This window comes from Cyanistes caeruleus, chromosome 1 (genome assembly GCF_971803275.1).
Source record: "Cyanistes caeruleus chromosome 1, bCyaCae1.hap1.1, whole genome shotgun sequence".
Classification (NCBI taxonomy): Eukaryota; Metazoa; Chordata; class Aves; order Passeriformes; family Paridae; genus Cyanistes; species Cyanistes caeruleus.
Window position 1 is genome coordinate 67,314,467 of NC_141701.1, and position 19,268 is coordinate 67,333,734.

The following is a 19,268-nucleotide window of genomic DNA, read 5'->3' on the forward strand; positions in this document are numbered from 1 at the left end:
TAACAGTAAAAAACCAATTTCTCCATCTGAAATAGAGAAATCTTTATTTTCTCCTCTTTTGCGTTATCTTTAGGAAAAAAGTAATCAAAGCTTATAAAACTCTTATTGGAGGTGTGATACCCAAGACTCATTTTCATGAAGGTGCTTCCTTAATTTTAAATATTAAAGTTCTGTTTAAGTAGTATCTTTCCCCTTCTGACATTTGGGTTTAGATTAATATAGTTCCAAAGCTTGTTTAACAGCTTGTCAAATGTTCACACCATAGAAGTAAGGGAATATTGTCACATTATGTCTAGTTGTTCTAGTTTTGCCTGTGACAAGGTCAAAGCACAGCACAAAGATCTGAGTTACAGTTAGAAACAAATATAATAAATTTCCCAATAAAGTTGCCTGAATTTGAAACAAAGGGTTTCTTCATGGTTCTGGCAGCATAGGCAGTGGTTATTGCATTGTCCCATCATTGCTGCCAGTTTCTGAGAGATGCCATGCACTTAGTATTCCAAGATAATTTAATCTGCTTTGAGAATTTTTCACAAGTTTTCATTTCTGTCCTCTTATGGATGTCAATAGATTTTATAGATTAATAGATTTTATCTAATTACTGAGTGTGAAGATATAATTTGGTGTGGTGGTCTTTTAAATTATACAGTTCCATAGCTATTGTCACTATTAATTTCTATAAATATGCCTTCAGTGCTGCAGATACAACACATACATTAGGCTATTTTTTTTATTTTATTTCTGTTTGCTTTTTTTCTCTGGGCTTCTGAACACCCATTTTAATTTTGGAAAGGTATTGTGTTGGTAGACCTAGTGAGTTTTCACTGACTACTTCTTTTATGTGTATAAATGCAATTGCATTGCCAGCTCAGAACTAAGCTTCAGGGAAAAAAAGTGCAAAATTGGAGGTGGGCACAAGTACCCAGAATCTTAAACATGGAAGGGGGGTTTCAATGGAATTTTGAAATGGACTTATTTAGTTCAGGTATTGGTTTTGAGATATTTAAAGGAAGTAGCATAACTGGCCTACTAGATTTATAGCATCTTCAAATTAGATTTTGCAACATGTGAAATTTCAGGTGTCTTATTGTAAGAATTCACTTGGCAGTACGCTTGTTTTTGCTGTAGCATCTATTTTCACATTTTTTTGTTTTTCTGGATTCAGGAACTTGTCCTAAAGTCCCTGACAGAATTTAATATCATCGCAATACCTGGTTCTTTTTTGTTGCTTGTTAGAGAACTATTGACAGCAGACAAGACAATAGATATGTGTACATATGGAAAGTAGGTCTGTGTAAGATTTGTGTCCTTAGACACTGCGTTAGAGAACAAAGACCCCATCAGAGATTGCAATTCTCTAATGGTTGCTCTTATACCTTAGAGATAATACCAGCTAGCAGACAGATCGGATGGTCAAAGCACATTCAATTCTGATCTGTGCATGGGCAAATTCGAGTCACAGGATGTGTGTTGGCTTGGCTGTGTCACGGGATAAATGAGTGATGTTTTTGATTTCTACCTGTTGAAATACAGCCCTGGCTCTGTTAAGATCAGCTCGTAAAAAGACCACTTACTTTCATGGGGATATTCATTAGGGATATTTTCATCCTCTCTCTCTCTCTTTCTCACTCTCTCTCTCTCCTTAGAGAGCTCAATAAAGAGTTGATTGGTATTAAATGCAGGCTGTTTGTGAATAAGACACCTGAATAATGATCCTGGAGTTGTTATTTTTATGCAAATGTGGCTATTATGATGAGGATGAATATACAAATTAATGAACCCTAATACAGGAATAAGAATTAGCTAATCCAGCAAAAGCTGCAAACAGTATTTCTAATCTTTCAAAGGAACTGCAGGTAATTTTTCAAATTGTTTTCTTACAATTCTTGTTATCTTCTTACATTCTTACAGTTTTTCAAGTTCTTTAGAGAATAATTTGGCTCTTAATGTCTAGTTGAGGAAGTGTAGAATAAAACAATTCAGTAAAATCCAAGTGTCCTACAGTCTATATAGACTAACTAAAACTGTGATTGCATTAAATTATGGTACATCATTCAGCTACAGATCTAATCTTGTAGCTTTTAACAGTAGTTGCCTGTGATAAAACTTATTGTCCATAGCCTAAGCCCAATTGGAAGAACTCATTCATCTGTTTCGTCAGCAGATTCCTCAGTGTGAGCCTTCTGTTCCTTGCAGGTGATAAAGGGTTCCCTTGAAAAACATGCAAAATTTATCCACCAGTAAAGTTAGTGAGAATGTTGCTTTTAACAACTGAGGGAATAATACTGAGAGCATCTGTCCTGGTTTCAGCTAGGGTAAAGTTAATTAATTTTCAATAGCTGTGACAGTGCTGGTTTTTGGATTTGGAATGAGAATGGGTTTGATGACACACTTGTTTTTGGTTTTTTCCTGTTATGTTTATCCTAAGTCAAGGGCTTTTTTTCTGTCTCACACTCTGCCAGTGAGGGGATTTATCAAACAAAAAGCAAACTATGAGGGAGCATAGCTGGGACAGGTGAACGGAACAGACCAAAGAGATATTCCACACCGTAGTGTGCTGCACCCCAGGAAGTAGATAGTCTATAAACTAGAGGGAGTAACCTGGAAGGGTGGCCAACCTGGGTTCAGGAAGAGGAGTTTGGCATCAGTCATTGGGTGGGGAGCACTTCCATTGTGCACCACTTGTTGTTTGGCTGGGGTTTTTTTTTTTCCTTTTTTCTTTAAATTATCATTATTAGTACTATTTTAATAATTATTATATTTTTCCTTTTTTTTTTTTTTTCAATTATTTAACTGTTCTTATCTCAACATAAAAGTTATACTTTGATTCTTCTCCCCATTCTACCAGGATGGGGTTGATAAGAGGGAAGGTTGAGTGAGTGGCTGCATCTCCAGCTGGTCTTAAAACCATCTTAAAACCATCTTAAATTCCTTCCTTAAATTCTAGTTTATAGACTTCTGGTAATGCTATTTTTTTTTTTTCTTTCTTTCAATATCAAAAGAATATAAGAAGGACAAAAAATGTCTCTGTATTTACCCCACTGTTAAATTTTCAGTGACTTCTTGTGGAGTTCCTTGTTTACTTGAATCATCCTTGATCCCAAAAATCACTTGATAAATATATATGAAGATGACACTAGTGTGCTGTTCTTCTTGAGATATCTGTTCTTACAGCTGTGTGTTAGTCCACTTTTCGTTTAATCCACATTTTCTTGGCTACCTAGAAAGGAGGATGATGATTATTCAGTACTCTTTGCAGGAAAAATCAAATCAGTGCTTAAAATATATTGGTCTTGAATTAGTTACAAGGGTTCGATGATGAAGTCTAGCAATTAATTATTTTTTTAACAAAAGAAACTCTTTATGCTGTTAACTGATTGTAGTTAGCTGCATAACATACCATTCATATACTGTTTGTGATGCATCTTTATTCATATTCTGACAAGGACTTCTACTGGAACAGATTTTATTTAGTTCCCTCCTACTCCTGGTTTCCTCCTCCTAGTTACTCCTTCTTACTTTGTAAAAATATTAATTATTTTTAATGTTAAAATGCTATTATTGCATGGTAAGTATACCCCACATTAGCTGTTTGGAATAGAGATGATAGCAGACACTCATGATGTTTTAGCAAATATTGGTACTTTCAGCCCAACTTTAAAGTATGTCTTTGACTCAAAAACTGATTCTAAAATATCTTTGTCTTAACAGACTGGTTATATGTGCATGTTTACACATATTTTGTTTTAAGAGCTGTATTTGTTTCTTTGGTATTGCTTTTTCTCTTCAGCTGAATATTAGGGATGCCTAAATGTAATACAATGAGTTTGAAAAATAGGAAGATGTTTTAGTGAGAAATTTTATTAAATATATTCATTTCTGTGCCCCTTTGCTTAATGGCTATTTTTTTTTATCTGAATTGATGTGATAAGATTTATCACAGGAAAAAAATTCAACTGCATTCAGTTGAGTGGGTTCATATCTACCTTTCATACAGTGGTTCTGCAGAGATCAAATTGTAGCACAATGACACACCACACATTTTATTACTCAAAGTTCTTGTTCAGAGACTTGATATCAGGCAGTTGTGGTTGCTTGAATACCTTTCCTAGCTGGACCACTATATTGCCAGAAAAACAGTAGCATATATGCATTTCCAATAGATATGAGGAACACTGGGTAAAAAACTGACTGATCACATTTGAGACCAATGGCTTAAAACTGATATAGGTGCTAAGCTGAGCAGGAGAAGGGAAAGGCAGTGCTTTGGAAGGATGTGAGAAAAATATGGCTTGCATTTAGAGGAATAAAGATGGAGAAAATGTATGCTGAATATCCTGAACTGATCAGTGCACTAACTGCTGAGAAAGAAAGATTCCTTAGGCAAAGTAACAACATAGATATAACATAAACATTAATACATTTTTAAGCTGAAAACTGGAGAAGAAATAGGGTGGTAGGACAAAAAAATAATTCTGGAAAAATGAATTAGATATGAGCATCTGACATGATTTCTAAAATTTCATCAGAATGTTCTCTGGTATGCCTTTCCATTTTGACTGTGAAAATATCAGCTTTGTTGAGAAGCTCTTCTGTGTCTCTCCTGAACTCATACAGAACATATAGCATTTATATAGAATACATACAAAAAATAACATACTGGACTCTGGAGGCTCTGCAAAAATTAGTGTGAGCACAATCCCAATGATATACACAAATCCAGTAGTGAATTGCTTGCATCCAATATCTTGCTTTGTAACAACTTCTGTATGACACCTAGAAACAAATTTAGCAATAAATAACCAATAGCATGAAAAAATCACTACAAAGGAGCAAAATGTCATTGAGAGAATTCAGCTGAAAAAATGGATAAGCAAAAATTTTTCAGGTGAGTGAAAGACTTTGATTTTGAAGCCACAAATAAAGTTTTAAAGGAGACTTGTTCAATTGCTTAGGCAGTGGTTAATTGTTTTTTCTCAAAGCAACAAATTTAAAGCCTGGATTTATTGGAATATTGATGTGGCTTCCTGCAAACAAAATCTGTCTTAGGTGAGATAAATTACATAGACTCAAAATGGGCTCTTTCAAAAAATAGTGTTCCAGTAATTTAAAAATTATTGTGTATTTTGCCATGTGGGAAAAGGCAGAAGCAGGGACTGTGGTGAGGATTATTGATTGCTGTAGGAGTGAGTACTTCCTAAACAATTGTATCTGAAAAAAAAAAGAAAAAAAAATCAATCAAATATGTTGAGAATTTGTAAAGAAAAATACCATCTCTTATTCAAAATATTAGCAAGTTCTGTCAACTTGAAAGATGGCACCTGCATACACAGGTGCTGCTTTTCATGCTGAGCATTTAGTGTAATATGGCTCTCTAGTTATTGTACCACATGGCAGTGATATTGACATCATATAGTACTAAACAGTTAAGTATTCCAAAATGCTTTCTGTCACAAATCCTTTCATTACCTCCTTAAAGGCATGAAAAACCAAAAGTAAAAACTAGGTCTTCCCCCATGTTTCATAGTGACTTTCATTTAGGTTTTTCTTTTTAAATGCTTAATTCTGATACAGTCTACCAATTGCAGCCATTTACTTTACACTGGAAGATTAGATGGCCTGAAACCATGGATCAGCTGAGAAATTGTTTTGTTTCAAAGTCAAACTATTCCCTTCTGGGTTTCATACTCTTCTGTTATCTTAGATTCCTCTTCTTCCTTTTAGGTTTTGTCTTCTATCTTCTAATTTTTTAACTCCTGACCCTGGACTGGTGGGTTTTAGTGATTGGGATCTTTTATTGTGTGCTATTCATGGCCACAATTTAATACTTCTGAAATCTGTCTACTCTGTTCTTAATTTGATTTTTTATAGGCTTCCCTTCCTTTTTACTCTTTATATCTCCTGGTAGCATCTATTTATTTTTTTTTTTGGACTGATTTGTGATATCCTAACAAGGTTGAGTATTGTTTTCCAAGAGAATAGCTTTATTCAGTTAAAAGCACGGTTTTAGTCAATATGAAACTTTTGAGACTGTTGAAAAATTGGGTGAATACTTGTGGCAGTTTCAGTTCAAAACCAGGCAGAAACACCAATTTTTTGTAGTGGCTTAGGTTCTCCAGTTTGAGTTTCCCAGCCAATGCACCAAGTAATGTGGTGGGTTTAATGTTGGCTAAAATCACCAGTGCACCTACTAGAATTATTTATTCATTTCCTGCTGTGAGGAGGAGGGCAAAGCAGGTTCAAAACTTAAAAGGTACAAAGAAAACTTTATTAACAGAACTAAAAGAATAATAATCAGAATAAAACCTTCACAACACTTCTCCCCTTCCCACAACCTCTTTTCTTTATCAGGGAAATTATTTTTCTGGGAGGGGCTGCTAAGAGGCTCTGCGCCTAGCAAAAAAACAATACCTGTCTAGCTCTGAGAATTGATAACCTATTAAACCATTTAGAAGCTGGGTCCACTTCTGTGAGATTCACATTTTAAAAACAGGCTATTGGGGATTAGGTGTCCTTCCTTCTGTTCTGTCTCACCTATGGAATTTTTACCCATTAGTTGTGGGGAAACCTGACTGCTGGTACTTAATGGGTGCTTGAGAAAAACAAAGAGTTCAGCTGGGCCTGGGGGAGAGGAGGGGCAGGAAAAAAAGGGCAGGGGCAGCTGGGGGCTGGCTGGGTTCTTCAGCTTCAGAACAGGACACTAGCTGGGAGCTGTGGTTGTCGTTCCGATTGGGAATGGCTAGGAAGAACGACACAAACTCTCAAGGGAGTTTCAACACGAGAATTCTCTGGTTTATTGCTTCAGGCCTGTCTTATAGACAGATACGTGGAAAGTACAGAAAGGAAACTCTTATTGGTTAACAAAGTGCTACATCACCATCATTGGTCAGGGGCACACTGCCCCCCTGACTCTCTCCTGCAAGGAGAAACAAGAGGCTGCAAAACAACACCTGCAAGGCTGTTTAGTGTCCCTGAGAATTGTTTTAATTCCTTCTCATATTTTTCCCAGGCTACTTTCTCAGGCAGCCTGAGGAGCCATGCGGCCTGCAATCTGTACAGGCACTGTGGCTCAGATTTAGCATCCATACTGTGGTTGCATGGGGAGAGGAATTCGCCATCACCCAGATGGAGCTGCTGCTTCTCCTCCCCTCTTCATTTGTGGGCCTCATACCCCCTGTCCTGCCGGGACATGTGGCAGTGCCAGGCACCACCGCGGAGCTGCTGATCCACCTCAGCCACCGGCCCGGGATCTCAGCTCATCCCTGCTGTTCCAGCTGAGTGTTCCTCAGAGCCCTGCAGGAGCACCGAGACTGACTGCCCGAGGGGTTTGTGAAACAAAGCCTCTCCTCCATCCCTTCCCTTCTCAGCTGAGAAAGCTGTCACAGGGTCCCTGGTTCTGTTTTGTTGCTAACGCTGTAGTTATTGTTGTTTGTGGGCCTTGTTATACATACTAGTAAAGAACTGTTATTCCTGTCCCCAGATCTCTGCCTAAAAGCCCCTTGATTTCAAAATTATAATAATTCAGAGTGTGTGTGGGGTCTACATTTTCATTCTGAGGGAGGCTCCTGCCCTCCCTAGCAGACACCTGTCTTCCAAACCAAGGTAGGCAAGCCTTTCTCTTCCTTCCAGCTCTTGAAGAGGTAACTGGCTGATCCAGTCCCACACAGTCCGTGTGGCCAGGCTGGGCAAGCCCCATGTGGCCTGGCCGAGATTTTCTGTCCCCTCAGGGGAGGTGAGCGAGCTGCAGAGCCCCTCACTGGGGAGTCCACTGGGCCCGGTCCCGGCAGGCGGCTGGGGCCCCTTCCCAGCACAGCCTGCCAGACCTTTTTCCTGCGGGGCCGTGCCAGCTGGAGGCTCTATTGGGGCTGGGAGTGGCCCTGAAGCAAGGAGTGGCCGGGGTCTGGGAGTGGCCACTGCTGGCCCAGTCTGGGAGCGGCCACATAACGGAGACTTCAGGGCCAAAAAATCGATGCAACTGGGACAAATGACAAGTGGACATGACTGCCTCATGCTGGCTCACAGTGAACTTTCTTTGTTCAGCCACTTTTAGCCAGCCATGCTGCAGATAGAAGGACAAAAACAGCAGCAGAAGCTTTTCCTGTTCCTGACACTCCTCACGAAGAAAAGCGCTGAGTGGAGCTGGTGGCCGGCACGGCTCGCACGGTGTCAGCAGAGACCCCGTGAGCAGCAGTGAGAGGCACGGTGAGCGATCTCCCTGATGGACAGCCTGGATGAGATCAACCTTTCAGTGCTGCAGAACTCTGTAATAAAAACTGTTTCAGTTGGTAAAGCTAGAGAACAAATGAACCTACAAACACCAATTGTCTCCCAAATCAGGAAAAGGAAAGGGTGAAGACACATAAAGTAAAAAACATGGGACACTGAAGTCAGTAAGGAAAGAGACAAATTCTAGTTAGGAGGGGATTGAGGAGATGCCTTTGTCTTGGGCTGAAATTCTCTATGTAAGGCTATGGTGAAGATTTATTTTTGATATAACAGACTTTGTTTTTTCCTTGTAATTCATGATGCACATGGGGGGATGCAGCACTTACCTGCAGTCCATGAGAAAAGAGCACTTGTGCTGGAGCATGTGGATGCTGAAAAGCTGTAATCTAATGAGAAGCTTGAACAGAGAGAGATGAGAAACTTTGCCCCAGGGATAGAAGAAAAAAAAAACAAACTGTTCCCAGAGATAAAAGAAGAGAAATTTTAGTTTTCTATGCTAGAACAGTTTATCCTTAAAGTAGTACTCCCTAAGTTGACATGACCCATGTAAGCAGCTTTGGGAAAGCTGCAAGGCATGGGAGGGACTTTCACACTGTGAACAGATTTTCCTTTCCTGGGAGGCTGATTGTCCTGGGTTGCAGTATATTCTATCACCATCCTCATGTACTGTTGAAACCAGGTGAGGCAGTGCTCCCTGCCTCCCCCCCCCCCCCCCCCGGGCTACCTTCTGTTAATGGGCCCATCAATGCCCTGCCCCATGACTCATAGATAACTTCCCCCTGTATTGTCCCCTGTTAATGGGCCCACCACTGCCTTGCTGCATGACTCAGAGATAACTTCCTCCTGGACTGTTTTCTGTTAATGGCTCATCAAGGCCTTATCTCATGACTCACCATCCCATTGTGAGATGCTCCTCCCCGAGGGAGGAGCCAAGCATTCCATACTGGATATAAGCTGAGAATTCGAACACCACAGCAGCCCTTACCTACGGGACTTCCAGAGGACAGGAGCTACTGCTGGACTTTCAGCTGAAGACCAGACCCCCTTTCTTCCAGAGGATCACGCTTCAACAAGACCACCTCATCTGGACGACTACCATCACCCTAACAGGGTTCCAGGCTGTATTCTGACTCTGTCAGTGTTTTTGATATTATTGCATTTATTCTTTTTATCATTTTCCTATTAAATTATAATTCTGACTTGCGATCTCTCACTGGTTTGATTTCAAACTAGTACATATTTTGGCGCCCAACGTGGGGCATTAACCTGAGAGAAAGTCAGAATTGCAATTTCATATTAACAGAAACCTATCCACCATGGTGGTTGGCTTGTCTATATGGGTACTGTATCTTGCTCTCTATATTTTCCCTCACATGGGGAACTACTTGCCTGTTGTATTGCTCCTGTTGAGACCAGGGAATGGTATGAGAATTGCTTTATTGGTTTATTATGCTTATGGCATGATAACCTGTGAGGCAATGAATACCATTCGGAATATATACTCAATTTTGTTTGCTTGTCCTAGTCTGGGCTGCTACATCTGGGACCTTCTCAACAATCGCACCCTGCCCTTGGTGGGAAGAGTGGAGAGTGGTTTCTTCCAGCCTTTCAGGTCAGGCACAGCAGTTTTTAAAAATATTGAGTTCTCTCTGGATGCCAAGGACAGCCTAGTCTTGCTGTTTTGTTTTCTCTGCATGGCCTGCACCATGTACACCATGCTTAGAAACAAAGCACTGTTTGGTGTGGTACAGCGTCTTCTTGAGGAGGAAGAGAAAAGAACCAAGAGCAGAGCAACAGCATCCATGACCACACAGACTGCCACAGAGGAGAAAGGAACCAAGAGCAAAGCCACAGCGTCCGTGTCTACGCAGACTGCCACAGAGGAGAAAGAAACCAAGAGCAAAGCAACAGCATCCGTGTCCACTCAGACTGCCACAGAGGAGAAAGGAACCAAGAGCAAAACAACAGCGTCCATGTCTACGCAGACTACCACAGAGGAGAAAGGAACCAAAAGGGCCATGAGCACCTCCACACAAACAGTCACCGAACCAGAGCAGCCTAAACCGGTAGAAGTTGCCCCCATTCAGAAAAAGAAATCAAGAAGCAAATCAGTCCGCATAGTGACTGATGAGGGTGAGGCAGGACCTTCACACGCAGCGGAGGAGACAGAACCAGAGATTATCACTCGCTCTCTATCCCTAGGTGAGCTGCGTGACCTGCGGAGGGAATTCACCCGCCAGACGAACGAGTCCATCCTAACCTGGCTGCTCCGCATCTGGGACGCTGCAGCAAACGACACCATCCTGGATGGAAGTGAGGCCAGGCAACTGGGATCGCTGTCCCGGGATGTGGTCATTGACCAGGGGATTGGGAGAACCCAAGAAACTCTCAGCCTCTGGAGGCGACTGCTGACAAGTGTAAGGGACAGATACCTCTGCAAAGAAGACCTCCAGGTGCACCAGGGAAAATGGAGCACAATGGAACAGGGTATCCGATGCCTGAGGGAGTTGGCTGTGCTGGAGATCATTTTTGCAGAAGATGAGAGATTTCCTAAGAGCCCAGATGGTGTCCAGTGCACGTCACAGATGTGGCTGAGATTTGCACGGCTTGGACCAGAGATGTACTCCCGTTACCTGGCAACACTGCAATGGAGGGAAGGTGAGGACAGGGTGGGTGTCCTGGCCAATAAACTAAGAATCTACGAGGACACTGTCACTGCCCCGTTTCGCACCCATGTCTCATCTGTGGAAACAAGGCTGGCTGAGCAAGTCCGGAGCTTGATTGAAGAGGGCCATCAGAAACTAAAAAAGGAACTTAAAGAAGAAATTTACCACGTCTCCCCAGAACCAACAAGAGTCTCTGCTATTAGGAGTAGGCATTCCCCAGCCAGGGAGAAAGGATACACTCCACGAGGTAACCTCTGGTTTTTTCTCCAGGAGCATGGAGAAGACATGAGGAAGTGGGATGGAAAACCCACCTCCTCCTTAGCAGCCCGGGTACGTGAACTAAAAAGAGGGACAACTACCACAAGGAGCTCATCTAGAGCCAGCGCCGCTCCGGTCTCTCGTGGCCAGAACATCAGAAGGTATAGAAATGATGATATGAGTGATCCTCTTGAAGGGACATCAAGAGCATATTCACCGGAGGAGAGCAACGTGCACCATGACCAGGATTAGAGGGTCCCTGCCTCTAGCCAGGTAGAGGAGAGGGACAACCGGATCTATTGGACAGTGTGGATCCGATGGCCTGGCACATCTGACCCACAAAGATATACGGCTTTGGTTGATACCGGCGCTCAATGCACTCTAATGCCATCAAGGTATGTGAGAGCGGAACCCATTTCTATTTCTGGGGTGACAGGGGGATCCCAGGAGCTCACGGTACTGGAAGCTGAAGTGAGTTTAACTGGGAATGAGTGGCAGAAACACCCCATCGTGACTGGTCCAGAGGCCCCATGCATCCTCGGCATAGATTACCTCAGGAACGGGTACTTCAAAGACCCAAAAGGTTATCGCTGGGCTTTTGGGATAGCTGCTCTAGAGACAGAAGGCATCAGACAACTGAGTACCTTGCCTGGTCTCTCAGACAACCCTTCTGCTGTGGGACTACTGAGAGTTGAAGAACAACAGGTACCAATTGCCAGAGCAACAGTGCACCGTCGGCAATACCGCACCGACAGAGACTCTGTGGTCCCCATCCATACGATGATTCGTGAGCTGGAGAGCCAAGGGGTGGTCAGCAAGGCTCGTTCACCCTTTAACAGCCCCATATGGCCAGTGCGTAAGTCCAGTAGAGAATGGAGACTGACGGTGGATTACCGTGGACTGAATGAAGTCACGCCACCACTGAGTGCAGCCGTACCAGACATGCTGGAGCTTCAGTATGAGCTGGAATCCAAGGCAGCAAAGTGGTACGCGACCATTGATATTGCAAATGCGTTTTTCTCCATTCCTCTGGCAGCAGAGTGCAGGCCTCAGTTTGCCTTCACCTGGAAGGGTGTGCAGTATACCTGGAACCGATTGCCCCAGGGGTGGAAGCACAGTCCTACTATCTGCCATGGACTGATCCAGACTGTGCTAGAAAAGGGTGAGGCTCCAGAACACCTGCAGTACATTGATGACATCATTGTGTGGGGGAACACGGCAGCAGAAGTATTTGAGAAGGGACAGAAGATCATCCAGATTCTCCTGAAGGCTGGTTTTGCCATCAAGAGGAGCAAAGTCAAGGGACCTGCCCGGGAGATCCAGTTCCTGGGGGTAAAGTGGCAAGATGGACGGCGTCAGATTCCCACTGAAGTCATCAATAAGATCACTGCGATGTCTCCACCGACCAACAAGAAGGAAACACAAGCTTTCCTAGGTGCCATAGGCTTTTAGAGAATGCACATTCCTGAATATAGCCAGATTGTGAGCCCTCTCTACCTGGTTACCCGCAAGAAGAACAATTTCCATTGGGGCCCTGAACAACAACAAGCTTTCGCCCAGATCAAGCAGGAAATCGCTCATGCGGTAGCCCTTGGTCCAGTCAGAACGGGGCCAGAAGTGAAAAACGTGCTCTACTCTGCAGCCGGGAACAATGGTCTGTCCTGGAGCCTTTGGCAGAAGGTGCCTGGTGAGACTCGGGGTCGACCACTGGGATTCTGGAGCCGAAGCTACAGAGGATCCGAGGCCAACTACACCCCAACAGAGAAGGAAATTTTGGCCGCCTATGAAGGAGTCCAAGCTGCCTCAGAAGTCATTAGTACTGAAGCGCAGCTGCTTCTGGCACCCCGACTGCCGGTGCTAGGGTGGATGTTCAAAGGAAAGATTCCTTCCACGCATCATGCCACCGATGCTACTTGGAGCAAATAGATTGCCCTCATTACACAGCGTGCCCGTATTGGAAACCTGAACCGCCCTGGGATTCTGGAAATTATAACAAACTGGCCTGAAGGTGAGACTTTTGGATTATCTTCTGAAGAAGAGGAGCAAGTGACACGTGCTGAGGAAGCCCCACCATATAATGAGCTACCGGAGAGTGAAAGACGATATGCCCTCTTCACCGATAGTTCCTGCCGAATTGTAAGCACTAACCGGAAATGGAAAGCTGCTGTATGGAGCCCCACACGACGAGTTGCACAAGCTACCGAGGGAGAGGGTGGATCGAGTCAGGTCGCAGAACTTAAAGCTGTCCAGCTGGCTTTAGATATTGCTGAAAGAGAGAAGTGGCCGAAGCTCTATCTCTACACTGACTCCTGGATAGTAGCTAATGCTCTGTGGGGATGGCTGGATCGCTGGAGAAAAGCCAACTGGCAGCGCAGAGGGAAACCCATCTGGGCCGCTGAGATTTGGCAGGACATCGCCGCTCGGGTGGAGAAGCTGATCGTGAAGGTTCGACACGTAGATGCTCATGTACCCAAAAGTCGGGCTAATGAAGAGCACCGTAACAATGAGCAGGTGGATCGAGCTGCCAAGGTGAAAATATCACAGGTGTAGATCTGGACTGGCAGCACAAGGGAGAATTATTTTTAGCTCGTTGGGCCCATGATGCCTCTGGTCATCAGGGACGAGATGCAACGTACCGATGAGCTCGTGAGCGAGGGGTGGACCTTACTATGGACAGCATCTCACAGGTTATCCACAACTGCGAGACCTGCGCTGCAATCAAACAGGCCAAGCGGGTGAAGCCTCTGTAGTACGGTGGAAGATGGTCCAAGTACAGGTATGGGGAAGCCTGGCAAATTAACTACATCACCCTTCCCCAAACCCGCCAAAGCAAGCGCTACGTGTTGACCATGGTGGAAGCAACCACTGGATAGCTAGAGACATACCCTGTGCCTCATGCTACTGCCCGGAACACCATCTTAGGCCTGGAAAAGCAAGTCCTTTGGAGACATGGCACCCCTGAGAGAATCGAGTCAGACAACGGGACGCATTTCAAGAACAGCCTCGTAAGTACTTGGGCCAGAGAACATGGAATTGAATGGATCTATCATATCCCTTATCATGCACCAGCTGCTGGGAAAGTTGAACGGTGCAATGGACTACTCAAGACTACCCTAAAAGCACTTGGTGGAGGAACCTTCAAAAATTGGGAAGTGAACTTAGCAAAGGCCACCTGGATGGTTAACACCAGAGGATCCATCAATCGAGCTGGTCCTGCCCAGTCTGAACCCTTGCACACGGTGGATGGAGATAAAGTCCCTGTGGTACACATGAGAGGTATGTTAGGAAAGACTGTTTAGATTAATCCCACCTCAGGCAAGAGCAAACCTATCCGTGGGATTGTCTTCGCTCAAGGACCTGGTTGCACTTGGTGGGTAATGCGGAAAGATGGGGAAACCCGATGTGTGCCACAAGGAGACCTCATTTTAAGTGAGAACTGTGTGTAAGGTTCCATTGTATATATATATATATATGTGTGTGTGTGTGTGTGGAGTTTAAGGAAGGTACTGATTTGGAATTATGTAGATGGTAATAGAATAAGGGGTGGATTATGTCCTGGGTTGCAGTATATTCTATCACCATCCTCATGTACTGTTGAAACCAGGTGAGGCAGTGCTCCCTGCCTCCCCCCGCCCCCCCCCGGGCTACCTTCTGTTAATGGGCCCATCAATGCCCTGCCCCATGACTCATAGATAACTTCCCCCTGTATTGTCCCCTGTTAATAGGCCCACCACTGCCTTGCTGCATGACTCAGAGATAACTTCCTCCTGGACTGTTTTCTGTTAATGGCTCATCAAGGCCTTATCTCATGACTCACCATCCCATTGTGAGATGCTCCTCCCCGAGGGAGGAGCCAAGCATTCCATACTGGATATAAGCTGAGAATTCGAACACCACAGCAGCCCTTACCTACGGGACTTCCAGAGGACAGGAGCTACTGCTGGACTTTCAGCTGAAGACCAGACCCCCTTTCTTCCAGAGGATCACGCTTCAACAAGACCACCTCATCTGGACGACTACCATCACCCTAACAGGGTTCCAGGCTGTATTCTGACTCTGTCAGTGTTTTTGATATTATTGCATTTATTCTTTTTATCATTTTCCTATTAAATTATAATTCTGACTTGCGATCTCTCACTGGTTTGATTTCAAACTAGTACACTGATTCACTATGACATTGAAACCATAAGAGAACTGTTTCTTGTTGGGAAGTCTCCATGGCATGGTAAGAGTAACTCTTCTCCCTACAAGAACTGATGAAGAAAGACTATTGTAGAAGTGGTAATGTATTGAAAATCTCGGGTTTTGTTTCTATGTTGTCCATGGTAAAGAAAAGAGGTTGTGGGAAGGGGAGGAGAAGTGTTGTGAAGGTTTTATTCTGATTCTTATTATTCTTTTAGTTCTGTTAACAAAGTTTTCTTTGTACCTTTTAAGTTTTGAGCCTCCTTTTCCCTCCTCCTAATTCATATCTCACAGCAGGAAATGAATAAATAATTCTAGTAGGTGCACTGGTGATTTTAGCCAACACTAAACACACCACATTACTTGGTGCATTGGCTGGGAAACTCAAATTGGTGAACCTAAAACACTACGATACTTTACCTTTAATTTAAAAAGTGGTTCCACAGTAACATTTTTTGAAATAGATTCAAATTATTTCTCTGGATTCATTGGGGACATAGCAGCATGTATAAAAACACTTGGAGAATCTATCTGTTCCTTTTCAGAAGCTTGCTGTAGTTACTGAATTTACTCATTCTTCTAGGTCTAAGAAGATGGATAAAAATTAAGAAAGAGAACTTTGAGTGGATTTTTCCTGTTCTTTCCTGATGAAGCTGTTCTGTTTTAATAATTATATTCTTATACTTCAGGATATAGCAATGGAATGGTCATTTGTGTGGTCAGGAATACCGGAGTGCCAGACCCTATTCAAGGATTATTTAGATGGATAACATAAAGTGAAACTGTTTAAAATGGAGACACATACACACCAGAAGAGCTGACATTTCAAAGTTTGGGGAAAAGTTCTGAAGGTGCATAGTGGGAATTTGTAGTCTGGTCTTGAGAGGAATCATCTAAACAGATGCTCATAAACCAGAGAGAACATTGTAACTCTCCTATCTGGAAGTTTTAGATGTGGCTCTTGGGTATGCAGGTATATCTCTGTATCATCTAGTAGTCCACTTAAACCAAAAAACTTGAAAACATAATGAAATAATTTCTCTCTAAACTTATAGGAACTTACGGTTTCAAATGCAAAGTATTATGTCAAATGGCTGTGCCTGAAACACATTTTCAGTACTTTTGCCATTAAATAATAAAAATCAGTCATCCATTGAGCACAATCTAGACCGAAAAGATCAGATCTGTCATCATCTTTGTCAAATTCTTCAGGTGATTATGTCAGCAGCAGCTCTGTTGCCTTCATTAGAGCTTTAGCCATGTATTATATCAAACTTGGGTGTCTGGAAAGAAAATTCATCTCATTTAACAACAGCAGTTGGCTGAAAATTGACTTTTAAATCTTTACCTGCATCTCATCTCTTGGCTAAGAGATCCCAGTGTGCAAGCAGTAAATATAACAGGATAATTTGTTTAGTGGCTAATTTCTTATTTTTCAGAGGGAACAACTTTTTAAAGCTTGTTGTTAGCTACAATATTCTTTTGTCTTCTATTGTAAATATAAAAAGCCACTTTCTATAAAAATATATATAGGATTCTTAAATCTATTTTTTTCTATTGAAAAAAGCTATTCACAGAACTTGTAGAGGAATGAATTTTCTTAGCTAGGTTGCTGATGGCATAAGCCATAAACTAGCAAGCTCTGTTCATGGGTCAGTGAATACTCTGTGACTGGTGATATATGAAAGTCTGCTGAGAGAGCACATCATGCCCTACTCTCATTCTAACATCATTCAGTTGTTTTTGAGAGGTGAGAGATTTCTATTTGCCCTGTCACACCTTTTTTATCATTTTTAACATCACCTTTCTGAACATGGTTTTTTGCACCCCACCCTGTGTCCTTGTTCTTTTTTATTTGCCAGAAGAGTCTACTGTGTGGAAGGAAAGATACAAAAATACGACAGTGACAGAATGTTGATGCAGACAGTAGTTAAGATAATGAGATGCTCTCGCTGTGCTCTGTTCCTCTCTCCTGTGTACTTTAATAACAGTGTATTATAAAAATAAGTTTACCTATGTTACCTAGAACATGGTATGGAATAAGTCTCTCTCCCTCTCCCTCACTAAATCTCAGGGAATTTCTCACTGCCAGTCCTGTGACAGGGGGACTTTGTTTATGCAGTCAGGTAGATTGAAAGAACTGCCTGTATTCTGATATATTTAATTTGGTTACCAGAATGTTTGATCATATTTGGATCATTTATGTCTCATGGGTTCCTCATAGTTTACTCTCCACATGCTTGCTTTTTCTGGCCACAAAACAATCAGAATTGTGGCTCGTTTTATTTTCTGTTGTAACATTTGAGCAACTACAGAAAATGCTTTCTGTTGTGCTTTAATACATTCCTGGACCACACAGAAATATATTAATTATCTTTATGAAAATAAAGGTTCCCAGTCTTCTCAAAAGAAAAATTAAGAATAGTTGGCATTATTATTATAATGATAGATTTTCATTTAGACATCCATCAATCACAAAGGCAATGAGAAATTCACATTTAATATTTAGCCTCAGATGCGCAAAGAGCTAAATGCTCACCCTTTTAATTGTTAATTATAAAGATTTTGTGATTTTATCAATTATTTTAGTGAAGGAACAAAACAAGAAAGGCAGACTTTGTGGTGGGTGCATGACAATAAATCTGAATTAGATGTGGATCTTCCAGTACCACTAAAAACTTGCAGATTGTGCATTTCAAAACCAGTGTAAACCTCATTTTTTACACTGGAAACCTATTGCATGTTATATATTTGCTCAGCTATTGTTAGCTTAGTTAGGTGGACTCTGATTTACACAGAATGAATGATAATAGGTGTACTATTTAGAAGTCCTTGTAAAGTACATTAATAAATATTTTTAAACTTATTATACATCATCATACACATGCAGAATTATTTGACAGAATGGACTGTGCTCATTGTCAACTAGGTTACTACATGAAGAGAATGATACAGAATTTTTAGTCTTAGGGTTTATTTTTATTTATGAAGAGTTAAGTCTCTAAATGAAATGTATCTGAAATATTCTGTAGATTCTTTTTTAATATTCTGAATGGCAATATCATGTTCTAATTAATATATCTGATAATATCTGATTCTACATAAACTAAGCTAACTTAAAAATGTCTCCGACAGTTCCTTTTTCATCATATAACTGACAGTTTCTGAAGAACTATCTATTGCCGTGTTACTAAGTTTCCCTTTTTAATTATTTTTGTTCAGTCTTTGTTCAGAGGCAGGGATTGTCAAATTACAGAAGCAGAGAAGTAGAATACAAAATAATTAACAAGATGATATATGCAAGTATTGCAAATTCCATATTCACCTTCAGCTCTTTCCAATCCTTCTCTTTTTTTCCCCTTCAGCAATGGTTTTATTTCATCAAGTGGAATTTCCATCAATTCTCCCTGCTGTTAGAGGGTTTTGGATCAAAACTCTGTGTCAGGGCTAATTGCTATTTCTTAGAAGGGACACCTGAGTTGACGCATGGAATATGAGTGCCCCATTTGAAATATCCCAGACTTGTATAGCTCAACACCTGAAATGGAGCACTTTAGCACTGCTCTACTACACATCCTGTTCTGTATTTTAAGTATTTTGCATTTATGTTTACAGATTATATTACCATGCATAGGCAATCAGCTCACATTCTGGAGAATATTTTATGAGCTAATTTAGTTTAGGTCAAATATCTAGGCAAGATCCAAGTAATAAAAGATGTAAAATGAAGGATTTCTGCTGACTGGCCAAATTCTTGAACTTTCTATGATTGCATATTTGTCTGATTCTTTCTTTCTGATTTTTAATGTAGCAAAAGTACTCGGAGCACTGTGAAATTTCCTGTGAAGTTAAAGTTCATATTCTTTAGTTTTACATTTAACACTCTTTTTGAAATCCATATTTTTATGAAATTCATCTGTATTGTCATAAAGATTT

At 41.8% G+C, this 19,268-nt stretch overlaps 1 long non-coding RNA gene across 1 annotated transcript in view; it reads left to right on the forward strand.

The window, feature by feature from the left end:
- Nucleotides 1-7,662: 7,662 nt before the first annotated feature.
- Nucleotides 7,663-19,268, forward strand: part of LOC111925420 (uncharacterized) — a 42,043-nt gene continuing 30,437 nt past the window's right edge. Inside the window, exons 1-2 of the long non-coding RNA XR_015289096.1 lie at nucleotides 7,663-8,846; nucleotides 15,308-15,431. This is a non-coding gene — a long non-coding RNA (uncharacterized LOC111925420). The remainder of the gene's footprint in view (nucleotides 8,847-15,307; nucleotides 15,432-19,268) is intronic.